This window comes from Carlito syrichta, unplaced genomic scaffold (genome assembly GCF_000164805.1).
Source record: "Carlito syrichta isolate Samal-C Ts95f unplaced genomic scaffold, Tarsius_syrichta-2.0.1 Scaffold288815, whole genome shotgun sequence".
Taxonomy (NCBI): domain Eukaryota; kingdom Metazoa; phylum Chordata; class Mammalia; order Primates; family Tarsiidae; genus Carlito; species Carlito syrichta.
In genome coordinates, this window is record NW_007232911.1 from 8,990 (window position 1) to 26,903 (window position 17,914).

The 17,914-nt window shown below is 41.1% G+C and overlaps 1 pseudogene; it reads left to right on the top strand.

Moving 5' to 3' along the window:
* Window positions 1-393: 393 nt before the first annotated feature.
* The window catches only part of LOC110595269, a 33,831-nt pseudogene continuing 16,310 nt past the window's right edge, over window positions 394-17,914 (top strand).

Consider the following 17,914-nt stretch of genomic DNA (forward strand, 5'->3'; position numbering starts at 1 on the left):
TGGGATGAACAATTGAAGGGAGAAGTAGAGTATTTCTAAGGTCTAGTTGTTTGGTAGTTCTCTTAGGTGTGACTACAACTATCCAAGTGCTAACCCAACTCATCTTTGATAGAAAAATAGACAAGTACTTTATGAGCTCCTGTTACTGCACACAGAGTCTGCTCATTCCATGAAGAAGACTGTGAGGTCCATGCCCTTTAAGCAGACCTTTGAGAAGGAGGCAAGGTCTCATCCAGATGCCTTAAGTACCAGCATGCTATTTTGGCCTGGAAGCTTGGTCTATGATGGATCAGATTTTCCCAAGGTATCATTTCTCCTTGAGTAGAAGGTGTACCCTAGAGTTAGCCACTTGACTTGGGAGCAGATTGCCAGGTGTATGGATATCTTGGAATGATGACTGGAGCATCACAACAGGGTAAAGACAATGTCACAGGAAGAGGCTCCAGGAGCAAATCTTGGGTGTTTGGCTTCAAGGGTGAGTTCTGTCTGGTCTCATCTACACTGTTGTTACAGGGCTGTACCCAGGTGGAAGATGGGAAGGAGGTCAAGCTACTCCTCTGCATGCTGGTTTTCTGGGAGCAATAGCGTGCTGGAAATCTAAACTTTCCTCCTGGATATGGTAGAGGGAAATAACTAGAAATGTAGCTTCATCCCTGGTCACTAAACAAGCATGGCTTACAGAATGCAACCTCAAAACAACTTTTATTGCCAGTGTGCTGAGTGTTTTTTTTTGGTCCCTAGTAGAAAATCCAGCAGTCCTAGGACTAGAGTTATTTATTTAAAACAAAACTTAGATATTAGAAAAAAAATCAAATATATAGGAACAATACCAGAGTAATGTGGAAATATAAAAGCACACAGGTAGACTCATACAGGTATTTGAAATTGACTATCCAATGAGTGAGGGCTGAGAGCAAAAATAAAAACATCCTTCCTCCAAAGACTGGGCCTTGTATATTTGGGCTGCTGACATCAAGTCTGGCCTGAATCAAAAATGTTGTTTTCATGAGCACTTAAGTGTCATGAACTTTAGGGTAGTATATCTATTTTTCCCCAAATTGACTTATAGACTTCTGGAGAGAATCATGAAAAAGTGAAAATAGTGAGGAAAAATAAATTTGTAAAAGATTAGGAACAAAATTAGTGGCATATTATTACCTTTTAAAATGAATAACAATTCTAAAGCTGATATAAAAATAGAGTTTATCTAAATAAATTCAATAGCATTGCAAATATTTTAAGAAAGGACAGCTTTATTTGTCTTGTACTGAAATCTCAGTTTGCATGCAAAGCTCCATGGTACAGTTAGGGGAAAGGATGTTTGCTGATGTCTCAATGGAAATATTATTTATTGCATTGCAAGAAAAAAATACATTATGAAAGGCGAACTTCTCATGCTCGCAAACTATCCCCATATTTCTCTAAATTTGGGTTTTCGAAGTGAATGAGAAATACACAGAAATCATTTCACTTGTAAGCCTGAAGGTCACTCCCATCTTCATCCTGTCTTGCTGACCTTTTCTCTCTATGAGAGAAAAGCAGAGGCCTCTGAGATCCGAGATGCTCAAGAACCCCTGCATTTGATTTTGACCGTGGGAAGTTGTATCTTCTTTCTAAGCCCGTATCTTCATCTGTGAAATAAGGGCAAAAAATAGCAACTATTTCACAGAGCAGCTTACACAATTAAATGAAATAATACATGCAAAGTGCTTATTAGTGCAGCACCTAAAACTCTGAGGAGTTGATAAATGACACCTGTTTCTATGTTTTTTCTTCTTATAAGAGACATTTATTAGAAGCTGAGTGAATTATACTCAAGTGACCTTATAGAGCACCTACTTTGTACAAGACATTGGGGTATTGGACCACCACAAGGATTTTGGAGGAATAGAGAAACAGTAGAGGAGCAGCGCTAGGCACTTTAGGTACATAAAAGGCATAGCACCACATACGACTCATGTACCAGCAGCCCATAAACATCCTCTTCTCCTCCCCACACTCCACCTACATAAGTGCACACACAAGGTCCGACAGCCCTGCTCATCAGTATTCCATGTGCTTCCTACATTTCCCAGCCTCCCTTGCAGTCAGGTCAGATGTTCTGCCCAATGACTGTGAGCGGCTGTGAGAAGGGTCACCTCCAGGAAGTGCAGGTGAGAGCCAGGGAGCCTCCACTATCTCCACTGCTTGGACCTTGCAGGCCATGGTCCTAGGTCACATAGGGCAAGGTGAAGGAGGTTACCTGGCCCACATCAAATATGGTGTGAGAAATAAAACTTGGTATATTAAATGACTGTGATATTTGGGTTAGTCATAGAAGCTAGTGTCAATCATTCTGAGACATTCACCTATATCCTAAAAGGGCTGAGTTTTTTTTTTTTTTTTGAGTTTGAGTCTCACTCTGTCGCCCAGACTGGAGTGCAGTGGCCGCTCCCGGCCACCGCAGCCTCGATCTGCTGAGCTCCGGTGATCTTTCCGCCTCAGCCTTCCAAGTAGCTGGAATTACAGGCATGTGCTACCATGACTGGATGATTTTTTTATTTATTGTAGAGATGAGGTCTCGCTGCCCAGGCGGGTCTCGAACCCGCGGGCTCAGGCAATCCACTCATCTCAGCCTCCCAAAGGCGTGGGATCACAGGCTGAGCCACCGAGCCCGGTTGGGCTGAGCTTTTGAATGACCTCCAGGCAAGGGAATAACATCCAACAGTAACAGGAGCAGACAGCTCAGATAGGGTGTCAATTAACATTGTATCCATTAAGATGCACCCCTGGAAACACCATCCATGATACTGAGTTGTTACCACATCTACCCAGCCTATATTTAGAAATTGCCTTTTCAACCCCGTAGTGGTTATGCCATTGTCATAAGTCTTTGAGACTCTTTCCTCATTTTCTTCTGGCTCTCATGATGATTGAGCCTAATGTGGCTCCCTAATCCAGATGTCCAGAACATTGGATGTGGCTTTCTAGAAGAAGGTAGGGAGGTACATGCAAAAGATTCAAGGGAGTCCTGGTCACAAGCAGAGGATATGACAAAGCAACTGTGGATGCATAAAGGTATTGCTATTCAGTCTACACAAGCCATCGGAAACATAACAATTCATGGGATTCAGGCTGTGAACAGAATCAAATGGAGTCAGAGTTTCCTATGGCAATTGAGAACAGGGAAGTTAAAAAGTTAAAATGTGGGCAAAGTGCTAGTTCAGTCAAACAATAACCAAAGCATAACCAAGCATAACATGTTTTATATGTGTTAAATATCTTACCTGCACTATATTTTTTGATTATCCAGACAACCTTATGAAGTAGGATTGATTATATTATAATGGTGAAAAAATTGAGGCTAAAGATGTTAAGTAATTAGCCCAAGGATCATGGAATTATTAAATTTTGGAGCCAAGATTCAAAACCAAGTTTTTTGGACTCATTATCTCTCAAGAAGGAAAACATTAAAAAATTGAATGTCTTAAGAAGCCTGCATTGTCATTAGCTATGCGACATGGCAGACAGCTTGTTGGGACTTCAGGAGCAGGGCAGGGGATAAGGAAACCGGAAATAGGTGTGGCAGAAGCAGGCAAGATCCAAGCCAGGATCAGTTTCCAAGGGGGAAATCTATTCCCGTAGTTGAGCAATGACAGAAATGTCCAGTAAATGTGGGTGGAATAGGAAGGCAACAACAGTCTTATTCGCTTGAACTGTTCAGCACCTTGCCTCTTGAAAAAGTCTGGGAAAGACTGGATAGGGCATCAGTATTTCCACCTGCACTTCTGAGTAGGGATTCAGGTCCAGTGGGTGGACTGAATATAAATAAAAAAACTGAGCTGGGGAAGACTCTGACAGCACAGAGGCTGTGAGGGTGTCCAGGCCCACCTTGGGCCATGGGACATAATGGGCAGGGTCTACTCTTCCGGGTGACAGATTTAAGCCTGCAAATACTTGGGCTGCCATGTGCCTACAGCTTAGGGCTGCAGAGAAAGTTAGTGCCAGATGGTGATTCAGAGGAGACAAACTGCCACATGATCCCAAGTTACATGTTACATTTCATTCCATTTGAGGGTCCAATTCTGAATTTAACTTAGGGCGATTAGAGGCAAGGACTGAGGACAGGTAAGGTCAGGTTGACTGTAGGGTCAGTGATGTGGTTGTTGACATCCATGAACACAAAGATGATGTGCCAAGTACTTAAAGTCAGGCTCTTGATAGAAAGCAGATCCTGAAAAGGGTGGGGCAGGAGATGAGGCAGTGACCAGTCAGATACCTAATGCCAGCTGTGATGTGAGTTCCCAGGTCACCTCTCTTGGGAGCCACAAGCAAATGACTTTTGGGCTCTGACCAGTTTTTCCTGGCTTGTACTAGGTTAAAAAGTCAGTTTAAATGCTATGGATGGGGCTTGTGTTTTCCAGTTCCCACCAATCTCATCTTATACCTGGATAGCTTTACTCACGTACATCACCTGCCTGGGCTGGGGGCATCTGTGAACTCTCTGTAGATCCTCATGCATCATCATGGAGAGTGCCTATAGCCTCCCCTCTTTGTTCCATTCAGATGCAGTGGTCCAGCTGCAGACTTTCTGCTGCAGGACTGATAGTACATTGAAAGCTGACCCTGCCCCTTCCTTTCTCCCCTTTGCAAACTTATTCCCCCCCCGCCCCCAGCAGCAGCACTACCATACTGCTCAATCTGGAGAGTGAGAACAGTGGGGGCGGAGGGAGGGAGAATATTTGTGTAGAAATGGTGGTGAGACAAAGATTGGAAGGGGAACGGCAAAGACCAAGGGAAAAATAGTGGGCTTCCCCTGAAGCTCGAATGCAGTGCTAATATGTCTGCGAGCTCTTACACACATATTTTCCAGGGTCTAGGGTTTTTAATCATAAAGTTCTACATGACCTACTGAGTGAGGCAGGATGGTAGAAAAGCCAAAAGATGGATGATTCATGCATTATTCTGTAAGAAGCTGGCAGGGTGGTGCATTTGAGAGATGTGTTCTGGGGTCTCCAGAGAAGGGCAAGCTTCAAATTCAGAGAAGTGTGAACATTTGAGCAGAGCTGAATGAGCTAGAACCAAGGGGATGTTTATTCTTTACTGTCCAGCTTGCTTTATCCCAGCTGACAGTACATGCAGTTATTGAGACTTAGGAGTGTGGCCAGCCCATACTCCTAAGTGTGGAATACACACCAGACACACACTGGAGTTCAAAAGACCTGGCATGAAGAAAGTAACCAATCCGGCTAATAAGTGGTATGTAGGTTACATGCTGAAATGATAATATTTTAGTTTTACTAGGTTAAATAATTTTACTCTTTTTTTAAACTCTTTTTTAATATGGCTACTAGCAAATTGGGCATTAAACATGTGGTTTGTATCACACTGTTAGACAAAGCTAGTCTACTTCTTCTTCTTCTTGTTTTTTTTTTTTTTTTTGAGTCAGTGTCTTACTGTCACCCAGGCTGGAATGCAGTGGAATGCTCATGGCCACTGCAGCCTCGACTTGCTAGACTCAGGTAATCCTTCTGCCTCAGTCTTTCAAGTAAATGGAACTACAGGTGCACACCACCTCACCCAGCTAATTTTTTGATTTATCGTAGAGTCGAGGTCTTGCCAAGTTGCCCAGGCTGGTCTTGAACCCCTGGGGTCAGGCAATCCTTCCGCCTCAGCCTCCCATAGTGCTGGGATTACAGGTTTGAGCCACTGTGCCTGGCTTTTGTCTAGGTTCTTCTTAAAGCTCTATTGGCAAAATGTAAGAACACAAAAGAAAACACACTCACACACACTGTAGAAGGTTTCAGGCAACTCCAGTAGCTAGAAGACAAGTCTGCTGAAAGTAAGTCTCTTAAGACTGTGATGAGTAAAAAATAATGCAGACTTTCTCTCTGGCTATTGGGGATCCCCTGCTATTACTGTCTCTATTGTTCTTCGTGTTTCTGTCCTCACCTCAAACCCAGTTTAGGCTGTTTCTCAGTTTTTAAGTGCCACCAGAGATTCAGGGCATGAGATGTGCTGGGGGAAAACACACAGATACTTAGATTTGGGGAATAAGAAATCATTTTTCGCAGATTTTGGTAGTTAATAGAATGGGGGATTCTGCATTCCAGCTGCTATGCTGTGTCTGGCAGGATGGTTGTTCTCTGCTATAATGTAAAACATAACTCATTGGTCCTTTCGATGTGTAAAAAGTTCAGCAGTATTGTTGGAACAATCATCATAAATCAGGAACAACTTTCTTTAGGGACTCTATTGCTACTTGATTTAGTATTTCCTGGCATCTTGCCTATCATAGAATGAAGCTGCGATTACTTCCTACACAAAATGTTATCTGCAAAACATCTCACCAGAAACCTACAAAATGCTGACTGACTTGCAGGTTTTGATAATCTATGGCTGGCCTTTATATTGAGAATACATTTGACAATGGGACCTATTGTTAAGTTGGACAATATATTCCATGAACAGTATCCAAATTAAAATGGGGTTAATAACAGCATTTTACATACCAGTTGTTCCAAAGGAAGGGAAAATGGACACATTTTGTTAAAGGAAAAAATTTAGCAAAATATTTATAATGTGAAATATGAGAAATTATTGTAAGTAACCTCCACACTGACATGTTCTATTATTATATGAAGAGGGGGAAATGTGAATCAGCTGTGAGGGAAGGGAAAGGTGACAGCCACGAGACTGAAATGTTGAGGAGTTTCCCTGAGATTATTTCCTTACATGTAAAGGAGAAACACTGTGCTTGGGAATAAAAAGTCTGGGATGAGACTAGAAGAAGACAATGCCGTATAGATTTTTCTGGTGTGTGGGTGAGGGAGAGACCCAGAGGGGAAGGAGGAGGTGATTAGGGCTCAGTAGATAGAAATTCTGCCTTTCACAAAACCAGGGTGGCAACTCTTAGCTGACACTTGTCAAGGACTTTGAGGCCAGGCCTACAACAAGAGTGAACCTTGACCAGTGCTCAGCAGAGGATAAGGATTCTTCCAGGAGCTCCCAATGCCTTCCAAATTGAGAAAAGAAACTAGAGCAGAGATGCTCCATGCAGGCCCATCTCAGACTGACTCACCCCCTAGCTCCCCAGACTGCTGAATCAGCACAATAAAACATTCATAAGTCTAACCTTATCTTTTCTTCCTTTTCCCTTCCCTTGGGTCAGAATGATTCAGACTGGGATCTCAACTACCAGTTCTGGACAAACATTGAACTCCTTTTGTAATGGCGAGCACACAGAGAAACAGTACCAGGCAAATGAAAAGACAGTGCAGATCAAAAGAAGGGACCACTCTGAGGAATCAGAGAAAATATTTTCCTATGAAATATAGTTTCTGCAAGAGACAGGGGAATATTTTGAGAGTACTTCTGATTTTTATTTCCAACAAACTTCAAATTGATATTTTTCCTATGAAATTTGAGCAGAGAACCATAAAGAGAAGATCAAACAAATTAGGGAAGGCAGCAAGGAGATTTTAAAAATAGGTTAAAGTGGAATTGGAGGAAATGAAGAGCAAAAGGGATCTTTCAGAAAATAGGTTTGAGCAGACGTCAGCTTTGACATCACAGATCTCAGAGGAAAGAATAAAGAGATAGTGGGGGGAAACACATGATAGGCATGGATGGAGATGTAGTTAATTTGTAAATATTAGGATTTAAGAAGAAAAGAACCAACAAAAGTGGAGCTATCACTAAAGAACTCTTTGGGGGAGATTTTCCGGGGTTACAGAAAGATTAGAATTTTCTGAAATCTAGACAAAATTAATGAAGAGTTTTCATTATGTAGACTTGTCCTGATAATTTATTTTAATTTTAAGAATAAAAACAAATTCTGTGAGGGTCCACACAGAAAAAGCTTGGCTCCCACTTCTTTGCAACACGAAGAATACAGTGATCAATTTATGCAGAATTGCAATTAAGAAAAGATGGTGAGCCACATGGTGTTGCCAGATAAAAATGCAACAAGTTCAGGCAACACCCAGGCATATTTATATCAAGAGAGTTACTTAATATTGATCTGAAATTCAAATTTAAGTATCTGTCCTGAATGCTCATACTCTTAGCTCTTGTGCCTACCAACCTGACATTGAGATTCTAGTCAGCAGAATGACATTCTCTTGTATATGTGAATTCAAAAACTCAGACCCCATGTGACTGTCTGGAATAACAATGAAAAAAAACACAAGCAAAAAATATCTTACATGAATCATTTTTAAGCCAACTGAGTGAGGAATAAAAAGATAAAATTCAAGAAGGGATAATTCATGACATAAAAGACTAATAAAAATAGTTTTTTGTTTCCCCCCAAACAAAAAAACCTGTAAAACAAAAATAATGTAACTCTCAATCTGATATTAAAACACAATGAGTATGACAAAAATAATTATCAAGACACGTGACTAAAAATGTTAATTTAGTAATAATGGTCTAGTTCAAATTACTAACTACTATCATTAAAAACAGGAATAACCCTGAATTGTACCCCACATATTAAAAATAAAAAATTAAACAAACAAAAACAAAAAAAACAGGGAATAAGGCGGCCAGAAGATAAGGAAATAGTAGATATGATTTCTAAAATCACAAGGGAAAAGTCAAGTTAACAGTAACCTCAATATAAAAAGATCTGTTGAATATAACTATAAAACAATAGTAGAAATAAAACTAAATATATAATCATATCATAAAATGGTCAGGATAAACTCTCATTTTGAAAAATAGTCTCAGATTAAAAATAAAATCTGAATATCGCATTAGTGAATCCAGTTAATAAAAAAATATTGAAAATGAGGCAATGGCCAAAGATGAATCCAAACAAAAAAAAGAGCAAGAATGTGAACAAGAGCAGGAAGCAAGGTGGAACTCAAGGGTGAAACAATCAATACGATAATAGTGCTAATTTATTCTGCTAAAAGAAAAAAATCCACAATGAAAGTATAAGAATTTTGCACACTTCAATGGTGAACAGAAAAGTATCAAATATAGTCAACAACAGTTTTAGCGATATAAACAGAAAATGAGAGAAGCTGTTAAAATAGGTGATGTCAACAAACTTGTGAGCCGGGCTCTGTGGCTCAGCCTGTAATTCCGTGCCTTTGGGAGGCTGAGGTGAGTGGATTGCCTGAGCCCGCGGGTTTGAGACCCGCCTGGGCAGCAAGACCTCATCTCTACAATAAATAAAAAATATCAGCCGGGCGTGGTAGTGCATGCCTGTAATTCTGGCTACTAGGAAGGCTGAGGAGGAAGGATCGCCGGAGCCCAGCAGGTTGAGGCTGTGGTGGCCGAGAGCGGCCACTGCACTTCAGTCTGGGCAACAGAGTGAGACTCCAACTCAAAAAAAAAACCAAAAAAACAACAAAAACCAAAAACCCACAAATTTGTGTTGCAACAGATCATGTGAACAATCAACAAATATGTGGAGGGTTCAAACAAAGTCATATATTTGTATTGCACAAGTGAAAACATGTACAACTTTTCCAAACATATTTAGAATGTTGACCTACAAATTGATCACAAAGAACATCTTAACAAATTCCCCAGCTAGGGGCAACGTCCTTGGGTCCCCTCCCACTGTGGGAGCTTTTCTGTCCTCTCAATAAATCCTGCTTTCTATCTAAACAAACAAACAAAAATCTCCTACTAGCACTTAAAATTCCCACTGGTGCCTAGTTTTTGGTTGTGTTATAGAATACCTAGTGCTAAAGATTCTTACATTGATGGCTATTGTTATCATAAAATATTGACCTAGACCTGCGATGCTCACTTCCCCCTGCAGTATTCCATAGACAGGGAGGTTAATGGAGGTCACTGTGACACATTCGAAAGAAAAGAAAATAAACCAGGTTTTGGTCAGTTGTGAATATGTACCATCTCCTCACCGCTGAACTTTGGTTCTCCATCCAGCTGGCAATTGTTGAGCCTTCAACCAATGAAAGAACCAAAATCTAGTTAGTGTCTCTGGAGTAAATAGTTTCTATTTCCAATAGGAGGACAGTGACCTTCACTAATTCTCACTACTCCCGTGAACTTCAGATATCTAAGCTTCAGAGGGCTGCTGCTGTGGGGTGTAAGCAACTTGCCCTAGAGGGGTTGTGTTTTAGAAGGATCAATGCTCATCGTGAAACCGAAGTTTCTCTGGAAATACAAGTTGTGTAACCTAGGTAGGCATTTCTCATTTTAAGCAGCATTGCAAGACTATATGATGGTTTATAAAAGTGATCATTCATTACATAAACTGACTAAAGGAATCTTAAATACTGAACACTGTTACATTGCAAATTAAATTAGATTTTAATTTGATTCTCTAGAATGCATTCTCTTTTGCACGAGGTGCATCCAATGTGTACCTACAAGGAAAAAATCATTGGCTACCTTAGCATGGATGCCAACAGGGTATAAAATGAAGAGACTACATGTCTCTCCTTAACGGGAGTGATATGTGCTTAAAGAAAAAGTCATCTGATGTAAATTTAGTAGGTTGTTTTTAATAAGTAGGTAATTGAGAAAAACCATGAAAATATTTCCTTTAGTATGTGGCATGGGCTCCATTCTAATCACTGACCTGGCAGTGGCTTTGTGTTTTTAATCAGCTGAACTCCTTGGCTATCCTTGGCCAGGCTAGTAGAATCTGACCAAGAAGAATGGCATTGAAAAGCTCCTTAGCCATAAGGTCCCTGAAGTTGTCAAAGTCCCATTTGCCCTGTTCTGGGTCACCCTGCCTATCAGAAAACAGAGTTCAGTTCATGTACTCTCTGAGAAGTTTATACCTATTTACACATATACACAATCTTATTGTGAGCTCTTTTTAATTTAAACACTTACATCAGTTATTTACCACTACATGATTTCATTCCACATGGTGGTGGTATTTTTTTTCTCCAAATATGGACTCATTGGATGGTCATAAATAAAGTGGTCTGGGCATAGGAAATGGAGTATCCTTCCCCTGGGGGTTATCCAGGGGAAGCACGGAAGGAAGCCGAGCCTTGCTATTTCAGGACATTCTGAGGCTGTATTTGAGAGCTGGTAGCTGGGCAGCAGCTGCCTTCAATCTCACAGCTTTAACGAAGGAGAGCTGCCAGATTTACATTGTTTAAACACTTAACTAAATTAGCTATGAAAAGAAGGATGGGAGGAGCCCTGGTAGTGGGGGAATTTAGGCCTTCTGGCTTCACACAGCTTACACACACACACACACACACACACACACACACACACACACACACACACACACACACACACACACACACACACACTTTCCCAAGTGTCTGCCAGGAGGAACTGGCAAGAAATGGTGTGCTTCTTATAGCAAGATTAAAAACAACAACAGTAATCAAAAACTCCTGCTTTAGAAAGCTGTGCCTGGCAGGAGCTGGTCAGGGCTTCAGTCCCCAGAGCTCACAGGCTGAACTGGGAGTTGGATTTGGCTCTGATCAGCAGAGTAAGGACTGGCCTAGGGCAGTGCATCTGAAATCTAAGGATGAAAACCCATGGGCTATAGTGATGGGCATGGAAACTCTGGGATGAAGACAGGAGCTTGTAGGTGTAGCTTTCTGGGCCTCTTTGGAAATACTCCTATTGTACTGGATTTTTAGTTTAGCTACAGCTGATTAGAGGACAATTATATATAAGAATGTTAAATATTGGTTCTTTTGTCTAGCTAGGATCATCTCTAGTGGATGGCCAAAGAGCTTTGTCATTGAGCATATCCTCTTTAGTATTTTAATCAGTGGGTTGAATGACATCAGGGAAGACATATTTATCTAACATTACAATAACTTAAAATATAAAGGCCCTTATGAAGTGGAAAATAAAATTATGAGTGGAAATAAACTTGAAAAAATGATAAATTGAACCAAGACCAACAAGGTTAAACTTTCAGAAGTAAATAGAAGAGTCTAAAATTAGATTCCAGAAATCCATCTTATAAGCACAGAACCATAGCTGGACAGATGAGACTCAGAAAACACTGCGTGGCTCTTGTTAAGCCTATGGTGAGTCACGAAGAGCCAGCACTTAAACACAGCAGACCCTTTTCTGGATTCACTCTGAGGGAGGCTTTCTCCTGGGTTGTTGTTACAGCACCATTAGCAACATGATTTTCTGGAGTACCAAATGGACATTGTTTAGTCCTCCATAAAAAACAAGATTGACTCCTTCCACTAAATGATAACATGAAGCAAATTTGATGAATGAGACTCCTCAAAATGACCCTAGAGAGGCTGAGCTGCATCTTCCCCAGGTGGGCAAACATTTCAATATTTTAGCCTAGAAAACTCCTCTAGGCTGAGGTGGCCCAGCTGAGACTAACTTGAGTTCTGGGCCCAGTCTGACTTTCCTGGGTACTCAGGCTGAGGTTTTACTCCCTGGGGATCCACCTTCTGAGCAGGTGTGCAGAGATTGAGGTTTATACCCTAGAAGATACTATGTGTGTTCACATCACTGGACTAAGGAGGCCACATTTATGCTCTTCCTTTTCCCGTTTTCAGGGATGGCAAGGGAACTGGGATCTATGTTTCTGTCGGGTGGGGCGTGGACAAGGGAGACATTCATAAAGCTGCATAGGTCACAGTCCTATGGACTGCCTAGTCTGTAATTTTCTTCCTAAACTGGTAGGAGAAGATTTTCCAGATGTTCTCTAATGTGTGCTAGGCTTTGTAATGAACCCCAATCCAGGTTCCATTTCTGCCCCTCAGTGTAGGGTTTTATAGGTTGGTGTGTTGTTTTATTTCTATGAGCCCTTTTCACCATCACTGACAACTGGACCTGAGCTGTTTCCTCACTTTTCAGAGAGGGGCCTAGGAACAGGAGAATTCAGCAAAGCCCACACGTATAGGCAATGGTATGGCTGGACTTCAAATATAATGTCTGAGGTCCAGTCTATCATTCCAAGACTGGGACTCTAGTCAAATTTCTTCATTTCTCAGAGCCTCTGCTTTCACAGTTCGGAGGAGAAGCTGATCCTTTCTGCTTGGATTCTAGAACATAGCAATAGGTGACTAGATGAGGAACCAGGACTAGACTGTGAGAACATACACAGGAAAACACCTTTCTCTAAGTAGCAGGATTAATCATCTCCCTATTGGTGAAATTTTTCTTCATACTTTGTGCATTTTCCAGGATTTCTATATAAAGATATTTTATACTACCAATAAAAAATAGTTCAAAAATAGCACCACATAAACACAGGAAGTGAACACCCTGCAGAGAGTGTTCCTGGGACCCTTCTGTTCATGGCAGCCAGAACACTGTGATACTCTGGACTTTGACTGGACTGATCTCAAACTGTGATTTTACAGCGTCTTCTCTGACCTTATCCCATCAAATCAAATGCCACCTGCCTACTGGGTCATCTTCCTAAAAAACCAGCCCAAAGCACCCAACAGAGTCCCTGATAACGTAAATTGGTTTCTTTCTGGGTCTCTTCCATATTAGGGAAGATGCACTTTCTGTCCCTCTCTTGTTTCTAAGTTTTGAGTAATCTTGTTGGAGAGAAGAGTTTGAAAGACCTGAGCAGCTAGAACCAGCCAACTTGGGGTCTTGGGACTAATTTGCTCATGAGCCATTCAGCCTGCAAGTCACAGAGCCACATGGGCTTAGGAGATATTCAGGTTTGGGAGACACCCTGGGGGCAGGCACAGAGGCACAACTGTGTGATTCAATGGATTAAATCATTCCATTTCTTAAGTTCAGCAGTGTGGCCCTGTCTTGTCCATTTGTGCTGCTCCAATAAATACCTTAGTGGGTAATTTATAAAGAACAGAACTTATTTCTTATGGTGCTGGAGGGCTGGGATGTCCAATATCAAGGTGCTGCCATTGTTTTGTGGTGAGGTCTGTGTTGTTTTTCCAAGATGGTGCCTTGTTGCCGTGTCCTCACGTGGTAGAAGGTGGAAGGACAAGAGAGTGCTCCCCTCAGCCTCCAGCCCTTTGATAAGGGTGTTGTTAGACCAATTAAATTTAAGAGTTTATTTGAGTAATTAAAAACTACAGAAAAAGCAAAATGAAACAAAAATTATTAACAAATTGGGCAACTCCCAGGACAAAACAGGCTAAGAGGACTTCAGCCAACAACTTGATCAGACAATATTCACAGATAGAGGTGAGGTATGCAGATTGGTTGCAGATTAATTGGTTAATTAATTATGGCTCAACATTACACATCATTTGAATCAGCTGGCCTTCTGTGATTAACTGAAGCTTAGCTGCCACAGCTGACTAAAGCTCAGCCATTCACAAGAGTATTTCTAAGTTAATTAGTTTCATTTAGCATGAATGACTTCATATTGATTTAGTCTGTTGAGCTTATTACAGGAGCCTAGTTCAAATCAAAGGCCTTCTATAAATTTATTTAATAGTGCTAATCCCATTCATGAGGGTGGAGCCCTATGATTAAATCATCTCTAAGTGGCCACACCTCTTAATATGTTGCATTGGGGATTAAGTTTCAACATGAATTTTGGAGAGGACACAAACCTTTAACCACAGCAGGCTGTCCATAAGCTTTGTGCTCTTATTACTCCTCCGCCCACTATAACAGAATATCATAAAATGAAAAAAAGGATAAACGCAGAAATTTATTTGCCACAGTTCTGGAGACTGGGAGGTCCAAGATCAAGGCACTGGCAGATTTGGTGTCTGGTGAAAGCCTGCTTCCTGGTTCTTAGATGGTGTTTTTTTCCCCTGTTCTTACATGGCAGGAAGCTCATGAGAGCTCTCTGGGGTCTCTTTTATAAGGGCACTAATTCCATTATGGGGCTCCACTCCCATGACCTCATCTAAACCTAGTTATTTCCTAAAGATTTCATCTTCACATACCAGCACATTAGGGGTATTTGAATAGTGAGAAGACACAAATACTCAATCCATAGCACCTGGCCTGCAGCCCCTAAACCACTGCTCTGTGCCCTGCACGTTTCTTTCCTGAAGGCAACATCACTGGCACACTTGTCCCACATTAATGCCCACCACCCCTTGGGTCATCAGTACCTCACTCCTTTCTGTCTCCATGGCTATCTGTTCTAGATCACCCCGATGCTCGTCATTACAATGTGGCTATTGTTATATCTTCCTAACTGGTTTCTCCTCTTGGTTCTTCCAGCTCCTCCTGGTTCTCTCTCTGTTGTTACAGTAATTTTGTGGAGTATAGATTTAATGACCTCAGCCTTACTTAGCAACCTTGGCTGATTCCTGGCTGCCCAAGGTTGCAGTCCAGGTCTGACCCTGGCCTTTGCCTGCCTTTTCTGCCCTGAACCCATCTCTCTCTTTCCATGCTCACCCTCCTCATCCATTCCTCACGGCTTCCCTAACACTGATCCCTACAAGCTGCTGGCTTGAACAGTTCTTCCCTTTCCTCCCTCTCTACCTGGCAAACCTCACTCATTCCTCAAGGTCAGGATGAGGGGCTCTGCCTCAAAATGCTGGGAGTGCTTTTGTCTCCAGGATAATCAGTTGCTTTCTCCTGGGTCTCTATAAGTTTTTTTGACTCTTATCCTATAGAAACACATCCTGGATTGGAGTTCCAGTTCTGTCCCATACTTGCTATGTTATGAGAGGCCTTAGAATCTCAGAGTCCCCAACTATAAGGTAGGGATAGTAGTGATTAATTTCATGCTGTGGACTAAATTGTGCTCCTCCCATATGTATGTTGAAGCCTGGACTCCCAATGTAATGGTATTTGGAGATGGAGCCTATGGGAGGTGAATAGGTAAGGTCATGAGGGAGGGTCCTCATCATGGTATTAGTACCTTCATAAGAAGAGATACCAGAGTTTGCTCTCTCTATCACATGAAGACACAGCAAGAAGCCATCTGCAAGCCAAGGAGAGGGGCCTTATGAAATCAACCTTGCTGACACCCTAATCTTGGATTTTCGGCCTCCAGAACTGTGAGAAAACACATTTCTGTTGCTGAAGTCCTCCAGACTGTGGTGTCTTATTATGGAAGCCCAAGTCAATTAAGACCCTTGGCAATATCATAAAATTTAATATAATATGCTATACAATGTAAAGACAATCTAGGCAATCTATAGCCCACATACCACAGAAACTGGCACATATTGAAGCCCCATATTATTATTGTTGCTGTTTTCATTATTATTTTAGGTAATTGTACACATCTATTTTTCCTCCTACATTGCTAACTCTTCAAAGAAAGGACCTAGGTCTCATACATTTTTCTATAATTCAGAACTGGCATAGGGTTTGGCACATAATAGTCACCTAATGAATATTTACTACATGAATAAATAAGTTTATATTTTAATGTAACATGCTATTTATTACTGAAAGACCATTAATGTAATGAAGTAGATTAGTGGTAATAATTTTTAAAATGACCTATTATTATTATTATTGTTACTATTTTTAAGTTTGGGTCTCACTCTGTTGCCCAGGCTAGAGTGTACTGGCATGCTCACAGCCACTGCAGCCTCGACCTGCTGGGCTTAGGTGATCCTTCCACCTCAGCCTTCCAAGTAACTGGAACTACAGGTACAATGCTACCAGGCCTGGCTTGTTTTTTGATTTGTTGTGGAGACGAGGTCTCACCAAGTTGCCCAGGCTGGTCTCGAACCCTTGAGCTCAGGCAATCCTCTTGCATCGGCCTGCCAAATTGCTGGGATTACAGGCTGTCACTGTGCCTGGCCCTTGACCTATTATTAATTGTTTTCTTTGGCTAGACACTTTTCACACAGTACTGAATATTCACAGTAATTCTCAGAAGAAGAAACTGCTAGCACCATTTTACAGATGGAAACATTGATGCTTAGAGCTGAGATAACTTGTTTAAAAGCCTGTTGCCTGGACTTGACACTTAGAGGTGTGTCACACCAAAGCCTGTGCTCTTCACTGCCTACTCACTGGTGCAGATGCCATTGCATCCTCAGTATCAGGTGTGCAATGGAACAGCTTCTCACCACTGACCTGATGACAGCACCCCATGTAGCCCTTATAGGGAGACCTGGAGAAGCCGTGTGCTCTTACCCAGATTCTAATTAATAGCTTCATACTTAGTGGGCACATACGCACTGAGTGTGACTGAATGGGAGCATCTGTTTTAAGATGGCCACCTTTCATGTGCTCCTCTGCTTCCTGTTCATTTGGGCACTGTTTAATGGCATACAGCATGGAAGGTTCTGAGCTTGAGTCTTGACAGTCATAACCACCATCATTATGTTGAAGTGAAGAACGTTCTGAAAGTAAAGATTTAAGTCTAAGTGAAGCTCCCTGTATGATTCAGGGGTGTCACTTTTTTTGAGGTACCAATCATTCACATGTACTATGACTTATTTTTGGTGCTTTCTCCCAGAAATATATGAAAAAAAAAAACTCGATAAACTGGAAAGATGTCTTAAATATTTATTAATTTGGATGTGTTAGCCTGACTGATTAAATATAGAATTGCATTTAAGTTACACATTGAAGGTTTGGTTTTCCTTGTTAATATCAATAGGTTCATTTGTGCTTATTCTGAAGCCACAGAGTTCAACAACAGAGCTGCCTGTGCAGATTGCTGCATCTGCTGAACTGACATGATCTTATTGAATATGTTTCTTAATATCTTTTTATGCATGTAATTTTAGTTATGTGGTCTGGAATGAACAAGAACAATATCAACAAAAAAGATATTAAAATTTCTCTTCCAGAAAATCTATTTACAAAACATTTCTCTTTAATACTTTGGCAACAAAACAGTTTTGGGCTGGTCCCAGTACAGTGGTATTTACAACTAATTGATCACAGCCAGTTACAGATTTCTTTGTTCCTTCTCTACTCCCACTGCTTCACTTGACTAGCCTGTTAACATTTATTTTTTGCTTGTTTGTTTTACTTAGAACTCTTGATTAAAATTTTTTTCACCTTTAAATTTTTTATTTTAAAATTGTGGGGTACAATTCAGGGTTAGGTATACAAATATTTATTGTGCAGGTAC